We start from the raw sequence: 21,338 nt of genomic DNA, 5'->3' as shown, positions 1-21,338 counted from the left end.
ATGATAACAAAGCCTGTGACACAGCCTATCACAATTGCCTTTTCAGATAGACAGATAGATAGATATGAAAGGCACTATATAATAGATAGATAGATAGATAGATAGTAGGCATGAAAGGCACTATAAAATAGATAGATAGATATGAAAGGCACTAGACAGATAGATAGATAGATAGATATGAAAGGCACTATATAATGGATAGATAGACCAGTCCAACATTGTTGCGGGTATTGCTTCATAATACACTGGAAAACACAATATATGATAAAAAAAAGACTCAATTTGGGCTTGATAGAGAAATATGACTGCGGTGGGTTGGCATCCTGCCTGGGATTGTTTCCTGCCTTGTGCCCTGTGTTGGCTGGGATTGGCTCCAGCAGACCCCCGTGACCCTGTGTTCGGATTCAGCGGGTTGGAAATTGGATGGATGGATAGATAAATATGAATGATATTATATAACAGATTAGAAGGCATTATATAGGACAGACTTAGAAAAGTCACCTAATAGGTTCGACAGATAGACAGATAGATATGAAAAGCACTATATAATAGAACAAAAGGCATTGTACTATATGATAGATAGATCGATGTTATTGTAGTTATTACTTCATGCTATACATTCCTACAGATGTACTCAGTGAATTCTGCTATTGCATTTTATTTTTTCTTCAACAAAATGAGAAGATGTTGTTGATTTTTTTATTGTATTTTAACTTAAAACATTTTCTTTAAATGATATGAAGTTTTATTTAAATGAAGAACAGACATTTGCAGAGGCTTTGGTGTTAAGTCCGACTAAGTGTAGTTGCAGAGGTGATTATTACTCAGTTAGGCGTCTTTCTTTATTGCATTTATTACTTTAAATTTTACTTTTCCTGATTCATTTTTAAAAGCTTCATAATGAAGATAACTCAGTTATGTTATAAAATAAGTAATTGTCTGACATCTCAATTATTTTACTACACAGGCCTGAATATAAATTACTGAGAATAACAGTACATTAGCATTTTATTTTCTGTAGTGTTGAATCTACATGGAAACATATTTATATATAAAGTAAAATGTGACTCTCAAATATTAAAAAGAAAAGAAAGCTGGAGCCGTCTGAAGGCAGTTCTACCACAGTATCTACCATAAGCTGAAGAAGATTTCAAATGGTTAGCGTAGGCTTCATGCGCTCTTGCCACCGTTGACAGTTTTTCTTTTGACAAGCTACTTCAGTATGTAAATCAAACATAAATTTTAAATTGTGCCCTAATTAAATAAAGTGGTACTAGAGGATACTCACATGTTAATAGGCGCTGCCACCGAGTTTGCTGTCCTGGTCACTTTAGGTGGTGAAGCCTCACGACGCCTTAAGCACAAGTGCGTTTCCTGTTCTGCTGAGACTTTCGTTCTTTGTCAGCTGTTCTTCTCTGAGACTTTCGTTCTTTGTCAGCTGTTCTTCTCAAGCAGTGGTGACATTAACTAAAACCAAGACATTTTGCTCCTCTTCTCTTTTTATTTGCACCACTGCTTCAGTGGTTTTGAATGAACGCAGGGCTGCATGCAGAGCTAATCCATGTCACCCTGGAGTGATGTCTGCTCTGCACCTCTAAAGTGATCTAAAGTGCTGAAGCCCAAACACCCACCAGTCTGTACAAGGGTGCCTTTCACGTGACATATTTGGAGGGTCTACAGACCTTCGTACTCTTGCTTGTGTGCATACTGCAAAATGAGGACAGGTTATCAGGTCAAGTGTAAACCCACTTGAGGTCCAGAGGTATCAAGAGAATCTCAGAATTATTCATTTTATTAAACACATAAACATTTCACTGCACCCTGCACATGTGACAATAAACTTAAAATGAGCTGAGCTTAAAAAGGAGAGAGCTGAGTATCTCGCTAGAGCAAGAGATCACTTTGCAGATAGTGTGTGTGAGTCCTTTGATCTTTTCTGTGCTCAGGGCGGCAGCCCCCCTTCTCGGCGGAGCGACCCACCAGAGACAATAGCAGTGGTGGGACTCTAACATGGTCACTCGCACTTACAGTCCTGCCTTACCCAGCCATACTAAAGGACAACTCCTTCTGTCCAGCGGTCAGCTGGTCATCCACTCTTACACAACAGCATGTCCACTCCTGAGCCATGGCTCTGCTGCCCTTGCCACCATATAAAGAGAATCCTGGAGGACTTCATTAAGGATGACAACCACAAGCTATCCATTCACATTGAGAACAGCAGTGGTGGGGTGCCAAGTTGGAATAGTACTAGAGGAGAACTTCATACCAGCATCTACTCGGGCATCAATCTACAAGGTGCCACCTATGGAACAGCTCTAGCTGCCCTTCTTTTAAGTGAATTCTAGGAGAATTCATTCAGCATGGCAGCAAACCCTCAAACACCCAGCTGCTCATACTCTCTGAGAGAGAAGTGGTGGGACATAAACTTGGGCCCCTGTGCTTATAGAACTGCCTTCTTAGTCAGTCTTTGATACAACAGTGAATTGGGCATCTGCTCTTTGCCTACTCCTGAGCCTTGGCTCTGCTGCCCTTGCCAATCTGTTAAGAGAATCCTGGAGGACTTCAGAAAGGATGACAACCACAAGCTGTCAGTCTGCCTTGAGACTGCAGTGGTGGGGTGCCAAGTTGGGGAATTAGGATCACCGAACAGTTCTAGAGTAGAACTTCAGCCTAACATCTACTCAGGCATCGATCTACAAGGGTGCCACTTATGGAATCTCTCTAATCCCCCTCTTCTAAGTGAATTCTAGAATTCACTCAGTTCAGGGTGACACCACCCCCTCAAACACCAGCTGTTCACCCTCCCCGAGAGAGAAGTGGTGGGACGTGAACTTGGGCCCTTGTGTTTATAGAACTGCCTTGTTTGTCAGACACACTAACAGGAGAACGCCTTCTGTCCAGCGGTCAACTGGGTATCTACTCTGTGAGGGGGTCTCTTACACAGCAACATGCCCACTCTTGAGCCTTGGCTCTGCTGCGCTTGCCACTCTGTCAAGAGAATCCTGGAGGACTTCAGTAAAGATGACAACCACAAGCTATCCATTTACATTGAGACCAGCAATGGTGGGTGTCAAGTTGGGGCCTTAGGATCACCGAACAGTCCTAGAGGTGAACTTCAGGCCAAGCATCTGCCTGTAAGGGTGCATCTTATGGAGCAGCAGACTCTCCTTCTGTCTTGCTCTTCCCACCCATTCCATGACACAGGCGTTCGATTTGACCAAATCCATGTCATTGCACCATTTGTTTCTAGGGAAGAATTCAGTCAGGAGGACACCCTGTTAACCCCAGCTGTTCATCTTCCCTGAGACAAGAACAGTGAAGGGACTCAAGCAAGACCATTTGTGCTTACAGAACTGCTTTCTAAGACAGACATGGTGAAGGAGAACTTCTTTGGTCCAACAGTCAACTGGGTATCCACTCTGTGAGGGCATCTCTTACACAACAGCATGCCCACTCCTGAGCCTTGCCTCTGTTTGCCACTCTGTTGAATTCAATAAGGATGACAAACACAAGCGCTATCCATCCTCCTTGAGACCAGCAGTGGTGGGGTGCCAAGTTGGAATAGTGATAGAAGAGAACTTCAGAGCAGCATCTACTCAGGCATCAATCCACAAGGTGCCATCTATGGAACAGCTCTAATTGCCCTTCTTCTAAGTGAATTTTAGAAGAATTCATTCAGCATGACAGCACCCCTCAAACATCAGGCTGTTCATCCTCTCTGAGAGAAGTGGTGGGACTATAACATGGCTGCTTGCACTTACAGACCTGCCTTCTCAGCCAGCCGTACTAAAGGACAACTCCTTCTGTCCAGCGGTAAACTGGGTATCTACTCTGTGAGGGCGTCTCTTACACAACAGCATGCCCACTCCTGAGCCTTGGCTCTGATGTAGCTGCCACTCTGTTAAGAGAATCCTGGATAACTTCAGTGAAGATGACAACCACAAGCTATCAATCCTCCTTGAGACCAGCAGTGGTGGGGTGCCAAGTTGGAATAGTACTAGAGGAGAACTTCAGACCAGCATCTACTCGGGCATCAATCTACAAGGTGCTGCCAATTGAACAGCTCTAGTTGCCCTTCTTTTAAGTGAATTTTAGGAGAATTCTTTCAGCGTGAAAGCACCCCTCAAATACCAGGCTGTTCATCCTCTCTGAGAGAAGTGGTGGGACTATAACGTGGGCCCTAGTGCTGGGCGATAGGGAAAAATCATATATCACAATATGGATTATTTTATATCACAATAACGATATATATCACGATAAACCACCCACAATAAAGTACGTTTCCAGTTATTCTCTTAAAAGTTTGACAAAAATATCATTGCATACTTTTTTTTGCCACTTTATTTTGAAGTGACATTTAACTGAACTGTCACAAAACCACAAGATGGAGTTTCTTTGCGAAAAAGTTCATTTTTATTTTTGATTTTCACTTATATAAAGGGTAGAGTATGCATTGCATAGCGACAAGACATTATCATTCATTTGTCATAACCTATTTAATGCAATATTTTCTTTAGTAATTGATAAAATTAGGTTAGAAACGATAGAAGAGAAATAGGACGATAGACACTTTTCTATCGTCCCCACGATATATATCGTCATATCGCCCAGCACTAGTGGGCCCCTGTGCTTATAGAACTGCCTTCAGCTGGACATCTACTCTTTGAGGGCGTCTTTTACACAACAGCATGCTCACTCCCTGAGCTTTGCTCCACTTGCCACTCTTTTCAGAGAATCACAGAGGATTTCAATAAGGGTGACAACCCCAAGCTACTCGTCCTCCTTGGGGTGTCAGGTTGGGGCCTTAGGATCACAGAACAGTACTAGAGGAGAACTTCAGCCTACCATCTACTCAGGCATCAACCTACAAGACTGCCACATATGGAACATCTCTAATCTCCCCTCCTCTAAGTGAATTCTAGAAGAATTCATTCTGGGTGATACCACCCTCTCAAACACCAGCTGCTCATACTCCCTGAGGGAGAAGTGGTGGTACGTGAACTTGGGCCCTTGTGTTTATAGAACTGCCTTGTTTGTCAGACACACTAATAGAAGAACTTCTTTGGTCCAACGGTCAATTGAGCAGCAACTCTGGGAGGGCATCTCCTAGACAACATGATGCTCACTCCCTGAGACTTTCTCCTCTCCTGACAGAATTCATGAGTTATTTATTCAGGGTGACGCCACTCTCAACCCCCAGCTGCTCATGGGGCTTCAGGATTACAATACATCGACTCCATAGCAAGTGGTGCTGCCCAGCATGTGATCAAGCACAACTCTCTCAAGTCCCGGCCGTTCATCCTCCCTGAGAGACAACAGTGGCGGGACGTGAACGTGTGGCCTTAGGATTACAGAACATCCTTCTGTGTTATCGTCTGTCCACCCTTTACACGCCTCAGGTTCGTTATTGGATTTGGTCTGCTCCTGCACCATAATAGTAACACACGCATACATACTGAAGATATACACATACACTCGACCCTAGCCACAACGGTACTGTACAAAAGACGTGTACACGGCACGTTATTCCCTAGCACTTTAACCCACACAAGTACCGTATGAACAACACAACACAGTCCGCCTTCCCTAATACTCCAAGAGACTTACCGTATATATGCATGTCTTGAAACCCGAAAAATCGATCATAAAATTAGAACCCGATCTATCCATCCATTATCCAACCCACTATATCCTAACTACAGGGTCACGGGGGTCTGCTGGAGCCAATCCCAGCCAACACAGGGCGCAAGGCCGGAAACAAAGCCCAGCCCACCGCAGGGCACACACACACACACCAAGGACACACTAGGGACAATTTAGAATCGCCAATGCACCTAACCAGCATGTCTTTGGACTTACACAACAGTTCAAAAATGCGACACAAAATTTTGTTTTCATCTTCTTGCCTCCTCCAGTCTCGCACCAGTTTCTCAGACACATTGAATTTTGTTGCAGCAGCGCAGTCACCAATTTCTTTCTCCACTTCAATGACTTTTAATTTAAAACCAGCTTCATATTTTCTTCTGATCGAATGCTCCATTGTACAGTAGATGAGGGATGCTCTTACAATAAAGATGTATGAGGGTATTTGATACAAAAAACACAAATCAGTGCAAACATCACTTCAGAAAGGTTCAGGTATTACCGTGTGGTCACGGAGGCACAATACATAGAAAAGAAAAAACCGTGTGCTCCGTGGTTGCTCTCTCAGGTGGGCGTTAGCATATCGTAATCTCTTGGACCAATAGCGTGAGTTTTCCACATTCAACTTATACTACCAACATTATAAAATAACAGAAATTATACTGTAAAATCAAACCCCGACTTATCTGCAAGTATATACAGTACTTATCATAGGCATGAACCATGTGCGATGTCTTAGATATACACTACATTGACAAAAGTATTGGGACCCCCCCCCACCCCAGACCATTAAATTCAGGTGTTCCAATCACTTCCATGGCCACCGGTGTATAAACTTGAGCACCTCGTCATGCAGACGACTTCCACAAACATTTGTGAAAGAAAGGGTTGCTCTCAGGAGCTCCATAACTCAAGCCTGGTACCGTGATAGGATGCCACCTGTGCAAGAAGTCCATTCATGACATTTCCTCGCTACTAAATATTCCACAGTCAACTGTTAGTGGTGTTATAACAAAGTGGAAGCAATTGGGAACAACAGCAACTCAGCCACGAAGTGGTAGGCCACATCAAGAAAGAGAAAGAGAGCGAGAAAGAGAAAGAGAATTAGAATTAGAAAGAGAAAGAGAAAGAGACTGAGAGTGAGAATGAAAACAAGAAAGAAAATGAGAACAAGAACGAGAAAGAGAATGAGAACAAGAAAGAGAAAGAAAATGAGAATGAGAAAGAGAAAGAGAATGAGATCAAGAAAGAGAAAGAGAGCGAGAAAGAGAAAGAGAATGAGAAAGAGAAAGAGAATGAGAGTGAGAAAGAGAAAGAGAATGAGAACAAGAAAGAGAAAGAGAATGAGAATGAGAACAAGAATTAGAATTAGAAAGAGAAAGAGAATGAGAACAAGAAAGAGAAAGAGAATGAGAATGAGAAATAGAATGAGAAAGAGAAAGAGAATAAATGTGAGAAAGAGAAAGAGAATGAGAACAAGAAAGAGAAAGAGAAATAGAATGAGAAAGAGAAAGAGAAAGAGAAAGAGAATAAATGTGAGAAAGAGAAAGAGAATGAGAACAAGAAAGAGAAAGAGAATGAGAAAGAGAAAGAGAATAAATGTGAGAAAGAGAAAGAGAATGCGAAAGAGAATGAGAATGAGAACAAGAATTAGAATTAGAAAGAGAAAGAGAATGAGAGTAAGAAAGAGAAAGAGAATGAGAACAAGAAAGAGAAAGAGAATGAGAAAGAGAAAGAGAATGAGAGTGAGAAAGAGAAAGAGAATGAGAATGAGAACAAGAAAGAGAAAGAGAATGAGAAAGAGAAAGAGAACAAGAATGAGAAAGAAAACGAGAAAGAGAAAGAGAATGAGAACAAGAAAGAGAAAGAGTGCTTGGATGTTTGCAATCGATCGTTCAAACATCCCATGGGAACATCGTGTGCCTTTACGGAGGGAACAGTTAAACCTGCTGCATTGTAGTAAGGAGCTGGTTTGGGGGGACTGATGGCTCATTTAGTCTCACTGTTGGAACTGAAGGAGGTGGCAGAGAGGGACAGCCAATGAGACCGAGTTCTGTGGAGTGACAAGTGTGCTGCTGAAGAAGAAGAAATGAGAAGTTCGCCTGCAAGAAGAACTACGTGGTGATGGAAAGGATTCTAACTTTGTTTCAGTTAGCAGTGGATACTTGTCTGCACTGTTTTATCAAAAGCATTTATTTGTTAATTACAGTACAATGACGTTTTTGCTTTTAATGAATGCACACTTTTGCACCAGATGTTTGTTGCTGCCTCCTCACTTGCCCCAGTCCTTTGTGAAATTAAGAGAAATTTCTTAAATTAGGAAAATTGATGAAATTGTATGACTCCTACTCAAGCAAGAAGGACCAGATTTGCACCTTTTGGAGAACTGTGATCCAGATAAGACTGTTTTCCTACTCTGAGATGCTTGATAAGTACAAGCGCCAGACTGGAGGTTTACGCTGTCCTCAAAAACACATTCGTTTTGATCTGCTGTTAAATGTATTAGATGGAATAAACCTGAGAGGATCAGCCAGCACTGATGGTATCTGAACATGTGGTGAGCACAAGCCACCACTGAAACAATTCTCCTGTGTTTTGAGAGATTATTAGTTTTGAGACTGCTGTGACATGTTATTATTGTTTATTCTGTGATCTGAAATCAGTTCTATAATTGCTGCTATTTGTTTTATCACAAGCCTGTTTTTTGCTGATGGCCACTTCAACCACCATCAATGTGCAGCATCCATGTGTATGAGAAGGCCGGAGCACCTCTTGAAATTTGACTTCATACAGGCGCCTAAATGACAAGGTGAGTGCGTAAAAGTGTTTGTAAAAAGTAAAGGAAAGCAATAAACCGTTTTATTCTTCCATGAAAACAAAGCCTGTGACAATCACACAGATTGATAGATATGAAAGGCACTATATAATAGATAGATAGATAGATAGATAGATAGATAGATAGATAGATAGATAGATAGATAGATAGATAGATAGATAGATAGATTTTTCTGGGTTTCATTGCTTCTACCCTTTGCATTCTGTAGCTGTCTTTGTTCAACATGACTCCAAGAGCTTGGCCAATGGAAGAAGCCATCATGAGGTTGAAAAACAAGAACACCACTGGAGACATCTCCAAAACCTTAGGATGATGGAATATCATTAAGAAAGTTATTGAATGGACAGACCAGTTGTGCGGGCCTCCCATATGCTGAAGAGAAAACCTAAAGGGACAAGCCCCCCAAAACAAGCAGGAGCTGAAGATGGCTTGGCAGAGCATCACCAGAGAAGACCCTCAGCACCTGCCGATGTCAATGAATGTGGAGACGTCAAGCAGTCATTGCATGTGAGGGACATGTGACAAAGAACTAAATATGACAATGGCTTTAACAGACCCGCTATTGCTGTGTCCTAAACATTATCGTGCCCTGAAATGGGGGGGCCATGTGGAAAATGTGCTGTGTGACCAAAATGTCTGCAAATCCCCTTAAATGAAAGTCTGCAATGTGCACTTTGATCACAAGGTCTGAATTGCTTGATTTGTCATTTTAAACTGTGGAGCAGACGTGGAAATCATGGAAAAAATGTCACTTTGTCCAAGACATTATGGAGGACCACTGTAGATACAGTACATAGATAGATAGAAAATGGCTTTTTTCAGAAGCTACACCGAGAAAAATGTGTGCCTTGTGCAAAGCTAAGAAGAGCAGCCTGGGTTATCACAAGGTGCCAGACAGACACATTGCCATCGCCATTAAGGAGCCCCCCTCTCATTTCTCGACGCACTTCTGCTGAATGCTTCACTGTCTGCAGGTCCTCAGTGTCCGAGTGTGGAGTCACCTTGTGTTAGTTCTGTCTTCATTCTCTCCTCCTCGTCTACTGCTGTATGTCCGTGGGGTCAGGAATGTGTCCCATAACTTAGCCTGCCTTCTTAATCAGCTTACTGACTTGGTGGGCTCGTCTTGAAGTGATGTTACTGGCCATCACAGAGTTAATGAACATGTAGAGGACGTCACTCCCCACATTAAAAGAGCTTGGTGTCCAAGAAACAAGAGTCGGCTCTGCCCTTTCTTCTGTAGCTCCCCTGTGTTCTGAGACCTGTTCAGCTCGTCAATGATGTGGACCCCCCAAAGTACTTGTAGCAATGCACCACCTCCACATCCACTCCCGAAATTACAACATTTGGCGCCGCCACGAGTGGCAGCCATTCAAGCAGCTCTCTATCTATCTATCTATCTATCTATCTATCTATCTATCTATCTATCTATCATATAGTGACTTTTCTATCTATCTATCTATCTATCTATCTATCTATCTATCTATCTATCTATCTATTATATAGTGCCTTTCATATCTATCTATCTATCTATCTATCTAAATGGTGGTGATGCTCTTTTAGTCTTTTTCCCCCTTTTTTGTTATTTTTACACCTATTTTTTTTTTAAGATGACTCAATTCTTCCCCTGTGGACCAGTAGTGACGATACTCAGACTGGAGGTGGTCCTGGCAATCTGGAATATTCTGCTTCGTGGCTCAAAGGCCCAGCCTCTTTTCTTATACGTCTCACGTAAAGTGTGTTATGAGGCTAATAAACATTTATGAGCTTAGTGACTAATTTTGTCAGCTCTTCTTCCTTTTTTGTGGTTTTTCTGATCTGCATGGTGCAGAGCAATGCCTGCAGTTGTGCAAGACAGAAGCTCTTACAACATTTTTTACCTGCCCGATGACTTCATAGAAGAGGGTGGGCGCACGACCCACACCTCCTCGTCTATAATTAGCTGCAGGCCTTGCTGCGTTTCAAAACATCTTCTCGTATAAGATGACATGCGTGCCACCGACGTCGTTAGAATGCACTGTTTTGCCTCTTTGAGTTAAAAGACCCTTTACTTTAAAAAGTACTTTGGGGGGGCAGTGAGACCCCTCAGTGGCTGAAGTGTGGGTTTGTAAACCACAAGGTTGAATGTTTAATCCACGGGGACTCACTGTGTGACCTGAAGTCAAGGGCAAGTCCAGAGATAACAACGTTTGTGATATACACTCACCTAAAGGATTATTAGGCACACCATACTAATACGGTGTTTGACCCCCTTTCGCCTTCAGAACTGCCTTAATTCTACGTGGCATTGATTCAACAAGGTGCTGAAAGCATTCTTTAGAAATGTTGGCCCATATTGATAGGATAGCATCTTGCAGTTGATGGAGATTTGTGGGATGCACATCCAGGGCACGAAGCTCCCGTTCCACCACATCCCAAAGATGCTCTACTGGGTTGAGATCTGGTGACCGTGGGGGCCATTTTAGTACAGTGAACTTATTGTCATGTTCAAGAAACCAATTTGAAATGATTCAAGCTTTGTGACATGGTGCATTATCCTGCTGGAAGTAGCCATCAGAGGATGGGTAGGTACAGGGTGGTCATGAAGGGATGGACATGGTCAGAAACAATGCTCAGGTAGCCCGTGGCATTTAAACCATGCCCAATTGGCACTAAGGGGCCTAAAGTGTGCCAAGAAAACATCCCCACACCATTACACCCCCACCACCAGCCTGCACAGTGGTAACAAGGCATGATGGATCCATGTTCTCATTCTGTTTACGCCAAATTCTGACTCTACCATTTGAATGTCTCAACAGAAATCGAGACTCATCAGACCAGGCAACATTTTTCCAGTCTTCAACTGTCCAATTTTGGTGAGCTTCTGCAAATTGTAGCCTCTTTTTCCTATTTGTAGTGGAGATGAGTGGTACCTGGTGGGGCCTTCTGCTGTTGTAGCCCATCCGCCTCAAGGTTGTGCGTGTTGTGGCTTCACAAATGCTTTGCTGCATACCTCGGTTGTAACGAGTGGTTATTTCAGTCAAAGTTGCTCTTCTATCAGCTTGAATCAGTCGGCCCATTCTCCTCTGACCTCTAGCCATCAACAAGGCATTTTCGCCCACAGGACTGCCGCATACTGGATGTTTTTCCATTTTAACACCATTATTTGTAAACCCTAGAAATGGTTGCGCGTGAAAATCCCAGTAACTGAGCAGATTGTGAAATACTCAGACCGGCCCGTCTGGCACCAACAACCATGCCACGCTCAAAATTGCTTAAATCCCCTTTCTTTCCCATTCTGACATTCAGTTTGGAGTTCAGGAGATTGTCTTGACCAGGACCACACCCCTAAATGCATTGAAGCAACTGCCATGTGATTGGTTGATTAGATAATTGTATTAATGAGAAATTGAACAGGTGTTCCTAATAATCCTTTAGGTGAGTGTATTAAGGGGATCGCTGGTGACCAACGCCGAACAGCAAACAACCACAACGTCCGGGCAAAAACCTCCCACGTCAAGTCGTCCATTTGTATGTTCACGATGTTAGAAACACGTGCATTCTGTCTTAGGATATTGTTAGAAAAGCCACCTGTGGAAACTGCTGCTGTGTGAAATTTGGTAAATAAGTTGATAAATATTTGGAATGTCTTTATTTGTAACGTAGACAAAGCAAATGCATTATTAGTGTTTCATTGGTGAGAAGTTTTCAAGTTTAAAGACCCCCCTCCCCAGCCTGTAGGACTGAGTGTGGAATTACCTGCATTGTGAGGGAGCATCGGTTATGGCTCTACAGCCATGAGTTCATTATTGCATGGCGCAGCACCTGATGCACTAAAAGTGTCAGTTATTAAACCATTATTTAAAAAGTCAGACCTAGACCCACGCATACTAAATCATTGTCAGGCAACCGGTGCGCCATGGAATGTTCTAGGGGCGCCGCGAAAACTTTGTAAAATATTTAAAATTGCTAGTGTTTTTGAAATTTTGGCTGATTAAAAAGATAATGTTTTAAAAAAAAATTTATGTTGTAAAAACAGATAACGGAACACTTACGGAAATTAAGTCTAAGATACGCGAGAGACTTCAAATGATCGACAAGTAAATGCGCGTCTGTCTTTCGAAAATTGATGCTTGCATCAATCTCACATGTGCTGAAAAACAATTTTATCGGTTACATTAATTAAATTTAAGATTTATCCTTTGATTCCTCTATTAATAAAATGTCTTTCAAACTTGTAAGATTAACTGTTTTTATTGGCGATTGTCCATAGATTGTGTCGTCACGACTTGATTTATGGGCAGTCCCTCAGGTGCGCCGCGAAAGAAAATTTTTGGACTTAGTGCGCCACATCTCGAAAAAGGTTGCCTTTCACTGTACTAAATAATTATAGGCCTATTTAAATTTACCCTTTCTCTCTAAAATACTAGAAAAAGTAGTCGCCAGTCAGCTTCAGTCACACCTTACGCATTACAATTTATTTGAGAAATTCCAGTCTGGTTTCCGCACTGGTAATAGTACAGAAACGGCACTAACGTGGGTTGTAAATGACATTCTGATATCCTCTGATGAAGGAAACTCCACTATAATTATGTTGTTGGACTTAAGTGCAGCGTTTGACACCATTGGCCATTCTATTTTACTGCACAGACTGGAAAATGATGTTGGGCTTACAGGCCCCGTGCTCGCTTGGTTTAGTTCTTATTCATCAAATCGATTCCAGTATGTACAGAAATGTGCTGACAGGACTCCATCATTATACACAGAAGTTCAATATGGTGTCCCGCAGGGCTCAGTACTGAGACCTTTACTGTTTTCACTTTACATGCTTCCACTGGGATCTCTCATTAGGAAACATAATGTTAATTTTCACTCGTATGCAGATGACACCCAGTTATACCTTTCTTTTAGACCAAATTAAGTTTCTCCGATGTTTTCTTTAATTAGTTGTGTTAGTGAATTAAAGGAGTGGATGGATGAGAACTACTTGTCTTTAAATACAGATAAAACAGAGATGTTAATTGTTGGAGGGAATGACGCTGATCACAATAATATTCTGTCATCATTTAACTCAGTTGGAATCACCATTAATTTTACTGAATCAGCCCTAAATCTAGGAGTTATCTTTGACTCTAGCATGTCATTTAAAGCACATATTACAAAGTTGTCCAAATCATGTTTCTTCCATCTTAAAAATGTTGGGAAATTAAGGCGCTTTCTAAATAAACAGGATTGTGAAAAATGAATTCATGCATTTATCTCTAGTAGGATTGACTACTGCAATGCGGTGTTCACTGGATGTTCAAACTGTTCTTTATACAGCCTCCAGTTAATCCAAAATGCTGCTGCAAGAATTCTTACAAGAACAAGAAAATACGAACACATAACTCCAGTTCTTAAATCCTTACACTGGCTCCCGGTTAAGTTTAGGGCTGATTTCAAAATCCTCCTTTTAACATATAAAGCATTAAATGGCTGTTTCAGCTGTGGAATGGCCAAATGGGGGAGGCAGCTTGATGGATGAGGTCTCCAGGACTCTAAACACATCCAAATCATATTATGTGATATCATCTACTGTTAAATTCTGCTACGTACTTCTAAAATTTTTATTTGTATACCGTATTGAGGATTTGTCAAGAGGCAGGGCCTGTTAAAGCCCATTGCGGCACTCCCTGTGTGATTTTTGGCCTATACAAAAATAAATTGTATTGTATTGTATGAGGGTGATCAGCTCACAGGACCTTCATTGTTGAGGACCCGAATGACTGGACCAGGCCAAGGGGATGCCCATGTAACACGTGGCCGTGGCAGATAGAGGGTCATTTCTGGAGGGTGAGACCGGTACCGCTTATCTGTCTGGAGGGTTGCCAACCAGGATCCCGAGCTGTTTCATCATGTGATGGGTGCAACAGCGCGCTGTACCAGTGCATGCCCCCCAACCTGACCTGACCTGACTTGACCTGACCTGGCCTGTTGGGAGAAGTGCCTCAAACCAGTTTTCCAAACGATTCTCTGCAGGGCATTTTCTCTCAATGAACACTCTCCCCTCCACAGGAAAGTCAGTCTATCTGGATGGCAAGCATCAGCTCAACCAATGATTTTTTGGGGCAGGGGTGAAAGGCATTGTGTTGACCCCATTGGTCTGAAGTATGGCTGTTTGGACAAAGAATGTATTGATTTGGTTGCTTTACCTCTCCCTCTCTCTCTCAAACCATCATGATGAAGGAGCATCTCACACACCATGGACTGAAAGAAGACCCCACTGAGAAGCACAACTCGGCAGCCATAGTGAGACAGGCATGCAGCCTGTCCTGAAGAAAGATGACTAGAAGGGAAGACGTAACTAGAGACGTTTTATGTAACTGACAACTCTGTGTGCCACCTGAAACTACACATCAGCATTTATCAGGTTGTATGGTTGCCAATATTCACTTGTACTTTGCTTATTGTTAATATTTTATGAACACTACCAATAATAATTGCCTAAGGTTATAGATTTAGAAGGAAAGGCCGGGAGACATTCTAAAGTATAACACTTTATACACAGAGGTAAGTCTATGGGATTGGAGGCATTCTGACAAAGGCTACACAATAAAGAATACAAAAGGGGAAAGTCGAGTCATAGAGAACACTACCAAGACAAAACAGAAACCATTCACGCTTAGACATACTACAATTATATTCATAGGACCTCAGACTTATTTACCAGCAGACTGTGAAATACTGGTGGTGCGGTGAACGAGATTGATCACATCCTCGTGAGCAGACGCTGGAGGCTCTTGCAAAACTGCAGGGTCTACACAAGTGCCCAGCTTGTGAATTCTGAGCACAGACTTGTTGTTGCTACTCTTAGGATCCAGCATAGGTCCAGCAGGTTACCACCTAGTAGCAGAATGAGGCTAGACCAGGCCAGTCCCCAAGTTCAGCTGTTTCTAACAAGCTTGCACGCAGTTTGTGTGAGGAACTTGCAGATTTGGGTGTGACTGCTTATCCTAATGTGATGTGGGAGACCCTCTGTGACAAGACCCTGAAGGTTACTGAGGGTTTGTTGCCTGTGTTTCCAAAAGGAGGTGTTTCATCTCGCAGGGTACCCTGGTTATCATCGAGAGGAGTCGCAACTCTGGTCTGCACCGGGAACTGAGAAGGACGGCTGTGAGGGCTCTGAGGGCAGATAAGGAGACGTTTGTTAGAGGCGTCTGTGAGCAGGTGACACACCATCTGTGGTCTAGCGACCCACGTCCTGCTTACAGAGGAATCGAAGCATTACACACATCTCAATCTGATTCTCAGAGAGTCACAGTCAGGGTGGCTGATAGAACGATCCTTACAGATGACACTGCAGTTGTGACCCACTTGGTTGGCTACTGTGAGCAACTGTTTAAAGCTGATCCTCCATTTAGAATGTTGGATATCTCTGGGTCCATGGTTGTTGAGGCTGATCCTCCAGTCAACTGTGAACCCCCCTGTCTCACTGAGATTGCACAGGTGGTGAACCAACTGAGGGTAGGGAAGGCTGCAGGGATCTGTGGTATCCAGGGTGAACTTCTCCAGGCTAGTGGTAAGGCTGTCCTCCTGGCATTGCAAGCAATCTTTACTTCCATCTAGTAGACGGGCGTCATCCCAATTGACTGTAAAACAGGACTTGTTGTTCCTATCTGGAAAGGGAAGGGTGATCGCCTGGATTGCAGGAGCTACAGGGGGATAACACTGCTCTCGGTGCCAGGTAAGGTCCTCGCTAGGGTCATCCTCAATAGGATCCGTGATCACTTGCCCACCTACCAGTGACCGGAGCAGTCTGGTTTTACGGCTTAGAAGTCGACCATTGACCATATCCTGACACTAAGGGTTCTCATGGAGCGCAAAAACGAATATCAGCAGGCTTTCTTTGCAGCCTTTGTCAATTTTTGTAAAGTGATCGAGCTGCATTGTGGGACATCCTGATGGTTTGTGGGATCCCCTCGAGGTTGCTGGATATCATGGCTGGCCTGTACACTGGTACTATGAGTGCTGTGCAGAGAGGAGGCAGACCCTCTGTGTTGTTCCCAGTTGATTCTGGGGTTCTTCAGGGGTGTTTCCTGCTCCTACTCTGATCAATGCTTGTATGGATTGGGTGTTGAGCAGGTTGTGGGGTCCAGCGACTGTGGGCATCTGTTGGTGAAGAAAGATTCACAGATGTTGACTTTGCTGACGATGCTGTGATCTTCACGGAGTCAATGGAGGCTCTGATCGGGAGTCTCGAGAGACTCAGTGAGAAGTCTGAGTGTCTGGGCTTGCGAGGGTCCTGATAAAAACCAAAATCCAGGCCTTTAATGCCCTCTTGGGCATGGCCATCAGCAGTGTGTCTGTCTGCGGAGAGAGTGTCGACCTTGTCGAGAGGTTTACTTACCTCGGCAGTGACATTCATGTCTCTGGTGACTCTTCCTATGAAGTCAGTAGATGGATTGGGAGAGCATTAGGGGGTCATGAGGTCGCTGGAAAGGAGTGTGTGGTGCTCCCAATATCTATGAAAAAGGGCGAAGGTCCACGTTTTTAAAGTTCTGGTGCTTCCTGTCTTGCTATATGGCTGTGACACATGGACGCTATCCAGTGACCTGAGACAAAGACTGGACTCCTTTGGTACTGTGTCTCTCCGGAAAATCCTTGGGTACTGTTGGTTTGACTTTGTGTTGCTCGTGGAGTCCCGAATGAGGCACATTACCTGCATTGTGACGGAATGTCTGTTACGGCACTACGGCCATGTGGTGCATTTCCCCGAGGGTGATCCCCATTAAGATCCTCATTGTTGGAGACCCGAGTGGCTGGACCAGGCCATGGGGTCGCCCACGTAACACCTGGTTGCGGAAAATAGAGAGTCATTTCCGGAGGGTGGGACTGGACTGTGTGTCTACCTGGTGGGTTTACAACTGGATTCCCGAGTTGTTTTGTTGTGTGGTGAGTGTGCCAACACACTGTATCAGTGCAAGCTCCCCAACTTGACTTGACTTGAGACTGTGAAACTGCAATGGGTGGACTGACCTTCTCCTTGGATATGCACAAGTCCGAGGCGTATTCTCTTCCAGATTACATTTTCACTCACTTTTCTTTGGAATTTCTACACACCTTCTGGTGCAGCCTGAACACACCATCAGTGATGTGACCCACCATCATTGAGTGTTTTGGGTCTTTCATACGTCACACACCCTCACCAGGGTGAGCCAACGTGAGGTGAGCAATCTCTGGAAAGTGGCCAGTTATGGTCTCTCCAGAAGCTTTAGAAGCTTGAGCAGAGCAGGTGTCACACCAGGATGTGAGGCAGTGAGTGACGGTGGACTTTACTGTGTGCCTTGAGAAGTTAATGAAAATAAATGAAGAAATCTGGGCTGCCCTCAGATGTGAGCCTTCTTAACAGGAGCCAAAATGTGTCATGTCCACTCCAATTGACTAATTACAGTATGATCACTTCAAGAACTTCAAGCTCTTAAGCTAAGAAGGTGCCATACCAGGATATGAAGCAGCGAGTGATGGTGGACTTCACTGTGTACCCATAGACGTTTGTGAAAATACATGGAAACATCCGAGCTGCTCTCAGACATGAGCCTTTTTAACAAGACATGAAATGTATCGTGTCCACTTCAATTGGCCAGATATGGTCACTCCAAGAACTTTAACATCTTGAGCTGAGCAGGTGCCATGCCAGAATGTGAGGCAGCGAGTGATGGTGAACTTCGCTGTGCGCTTATAGAAGTTAGTGAAAATAGATTGGAGAAATCAGAGCTGCTTTCAGACGTGGGTCTTCTTAATACAAACCAGCATGAGTCGTATCCACTTCAATTGGCCAGTTATAATCACTCCAAGAGCATGTATGGTCCATGGACCCCCCCCCAACCTAAATCAAAAGCCATTGTGAAGTCTTCTCTGCAGCTTCAGTGATGTTCTTGATGGCCTTCCAGGAGTGTAGTCTTAAAATCCCAAGTGGAGAGACCTGCCTGCAAAACCTCTAGAGCCCTCCTCAATGGGCTCTCAACGACTCCTCCATCACTGACTACGGCTCTCGTTCACCAGTCCTTCATACTTGGCCTTCTTCCTCTCAAAGGACTCTTCCAAGCGGTCTTCCTAGGGGACAACTAGCTCAAGCAGGACCCCTTTCTTTTGTAGACTCGGACCACAGGATCAAATCTGGCCTGAGAGGGATTCCTGCAAATGTCGTTTGGAAATTTGCACTGTCCACCTGAGTGGACCTTCAGTGGCCAGTCCCGCACCGATGTGAGCCACTCGGTGTGCTTTATTTTGGCTGGAACTCCTCTTCTGCCCTCACAAATGGGATTCCTTGTTTGGCTGGGACTTGCTTCTGGCTGAGGGTGATCCCTGAGCATATGGACTCTGCTTCTGCCCTCAACACCCAGCCATGCCAAAAACCATGTTGCCTTCGGACAGCAGCTCAAAATGTGCTCCAGGGGTCCTTTCTTTTGGACATGCTGGTGTATCTGTCAGACTCCAGCAGCAGGGATACGATGGGTTGGGAAGGAGGTCCTACACTAAGTGAATGAGAAACTTGATTCTGTGTGGTTCAGCCCGCCAAAGATCTGATCAAGAGATCTTACGGCTCATCGCTTGCTCCCACCTTACGTGTCCTGCCCACTCATCCCCACCAGCCCACTCAAGCATTTATCTTTCGTTAACCGTTGTTATTCATGGAGATTCTCAAGTTCTAATACTATCCGTGTATAGACCTCCTAAATATAACGCGTCGTTTTTTGAGGAATTCTCTGACTTAATGTCAATTTTAATTACTAATTATGACACACTCCTAATAGTTGGCGACTTTAATTTTCATATAGATAATCAGTGTGATCTAAAAGTAAAAGAATTTATGAACCTCCTGGATTCTTTTGATTTGAGACAACTCATAAATCAGCCTACACATAAAGCAGATCATACATTAGACTTAGTGATTACTAAAGGACTGAAAGTTGATATAAAACAGATCATTGATATTGGTCTATCAGACCATTTTCTTCTACTTTTTAATATAGAAATAATGATAAAAAAACACTCATGAGAAGCATATTGTTAAAAAACGCTTCTTTGATTCGGCAGCAGCTTTAAAACTTACAAACATTTTAAGCAATCAGTCCGTTTATAGTGCCAGCTATAATAGCGAGGACAATGTAAATAGTAAGGTGGAAAGATTTAATTCTAAAGTGAGAGCTGCTGTTGACATAGTTGCACCTGAAAAGACAGTGAAAAAATCTTCTAGCATTGGTATACCATGGAAGACCCAAAGAGTGTCTGATTTAAAGAGAACATGCCGTAGAGCTGAGCGTCAATGGAGGAAGAGTAAACTTACTATCCACCACGAAATATTAAAAGTCAAAATAACAGAATACAATAACACTGTCCGTCTTGAGAGACGCTGCTATTTCTCTAATATTATAAATAACAATGCTAGTAATCCTAGAGTCTTATTTTCAACAATTGATCGCCTACTAAACCCAGGTAGCTCAAAGGAATGCCTCCTAAGTGCTTCCAGTGAAACCTGTGAGGCTGTCGCTGTATTTTCAATCAAAAATTAATGATATTAGAAATAACATAGTATATCTCCCCAACACTAAGGATCCCCTAAACCCCAACATCCTGTTATAAACAAATTAAACTCTTTCACTAGGATAGATTTACCTGATTTACAAAAATAATATCTCAATTAAAACCTCCACCTGCGTCCTTGACCCGATACCAACAAGGTTTTTCAAAGAAGTATCAGGCGTGCTAATTGATAATGTTCTTGACATAGTAAATTCGTCACTAGATACTGGGGTCTTCCCAGACTGTCTTAAGACTGCTGTAGTTAAACCCCTACTTAAGAAACATAATCTTGACCCTCGCTCTTGAAAATTTTAGACCCATCTCTAACCTGCCCTTCTTAAGTAAAGTTCTAGAGAAGGCAGTCATTATGCAGTTAAATGACCACCTAAATAAACATGCTATTCTTGATAAATTTCAGTCAGGTTTTAGAACAAATCACAGCACAGAAACTGCACTCGTTAAAGTAGTAAATGACTTGCGGGTAAATGCAGACAGAGGCCATTTATCTGTTCTCATCCTCTTAGATCTGAGTGCTGCATTTGACACCATTGATCACAACATTCTTAGAAATCGCCTTAGTCAATGGGTGGGCCTCTCTGGCAGTGTCTTAAATTGGTTTGAATCCTACCTGACAGGGAGAAAATATTTTGTTAGTTGTGGGAATTACAACTCAAGACACATGATATCCAATATGGTGTTCCACAAGGCTCTATCCTGGGTCCGCTGTTATTCTCAATCTACATGCTTCCGTTAGGTCAGATTATCTCAGGGCACAACGTGAGCTACCACAGCTATGCTGATGACACACAGCTGTACTTATCAATAGCACCTGATGACCCGATTCTATTGATTCACTAACACAATGTCTGACTAGTATCTCAGAATGGATGAATAGTAATTTTCTCAAGTTAAATAAAGAGAAAACTGAAATTTTAGTGATCAGCAATAATGGATACAATGAGGCTATTAGAAATAAACTGGATACATTAGGATTAAAAGTCAAGACGGAGGTAAAAAGCTTAGGGGTGATTGTTGACTGTAATCTGAATTTTAAATCACATATTAATCAGATCATTAGGACAGCATTTTTCACTTAAGAAACATAAGTAAAGTTAGACCTCTTTATCACTGAAAGATGCTGAGAAATTAGTTCACGCGTTTGTTTTCAGTCGACTAGATTACTGTAACGCACTCCTCTCAGGACTACCCAAAAAGATATAAATCGTTTGCAACTAGTGCAGAATGCAGCTGCTAGAATCCTAACTAGGAAAAGAAAATCAGAACACATCACTCCAGTTTTGATGTCACTACACTGGTTACC

General features: G+C 43.0%; 1 protein-coding gene across 2 annotated transcripts in view; it reads right to left on the bottom strand.

Moving 5' to 3' along the window:
- LOC120515896 (C-C chemokine receptor type 4-like) overlaps positions 1–21,338 on the bottom strand; it is a 72,694-nt gene that overhangs the window by 19,425 nt on the left and 31,931 nt on the right. The window contains exon 1 of one of the 2 annotated variants that reach the window (XM_039737255.1): positions 1,289–1,352. The exons of the other annotated variant lie outside the window; for it this stretch is intronic. The gene's annotated coding sequence lies outside the window, so the exon portion shown is untranslated. Of the gene's footprint in view, positions 1–1,288; positions 1,353–21,338 lie in introns of those variants that run through there. 2 annotated transcript variants of the gene reach the window in all.

Source organism: Polypterus senegalus, chromosome 15, assembly GCF_016835505.1.
Source record: "Polypterus senegalus isolate Bchr_013 chromosome 15, ASM1683550v1, whole genome shotgun sequence".
NCBI lineage: Eukaryota > Metazoa > Chordata > Cladistia > Polypteriformes > Polypteridae > Polypterus > Polypterus senegalus.
The sequence above is the reverse complement of the archived record's forward strand: the minus strand, read 5'-3'. Positions and strand labels throughout refer to the sequence as shown.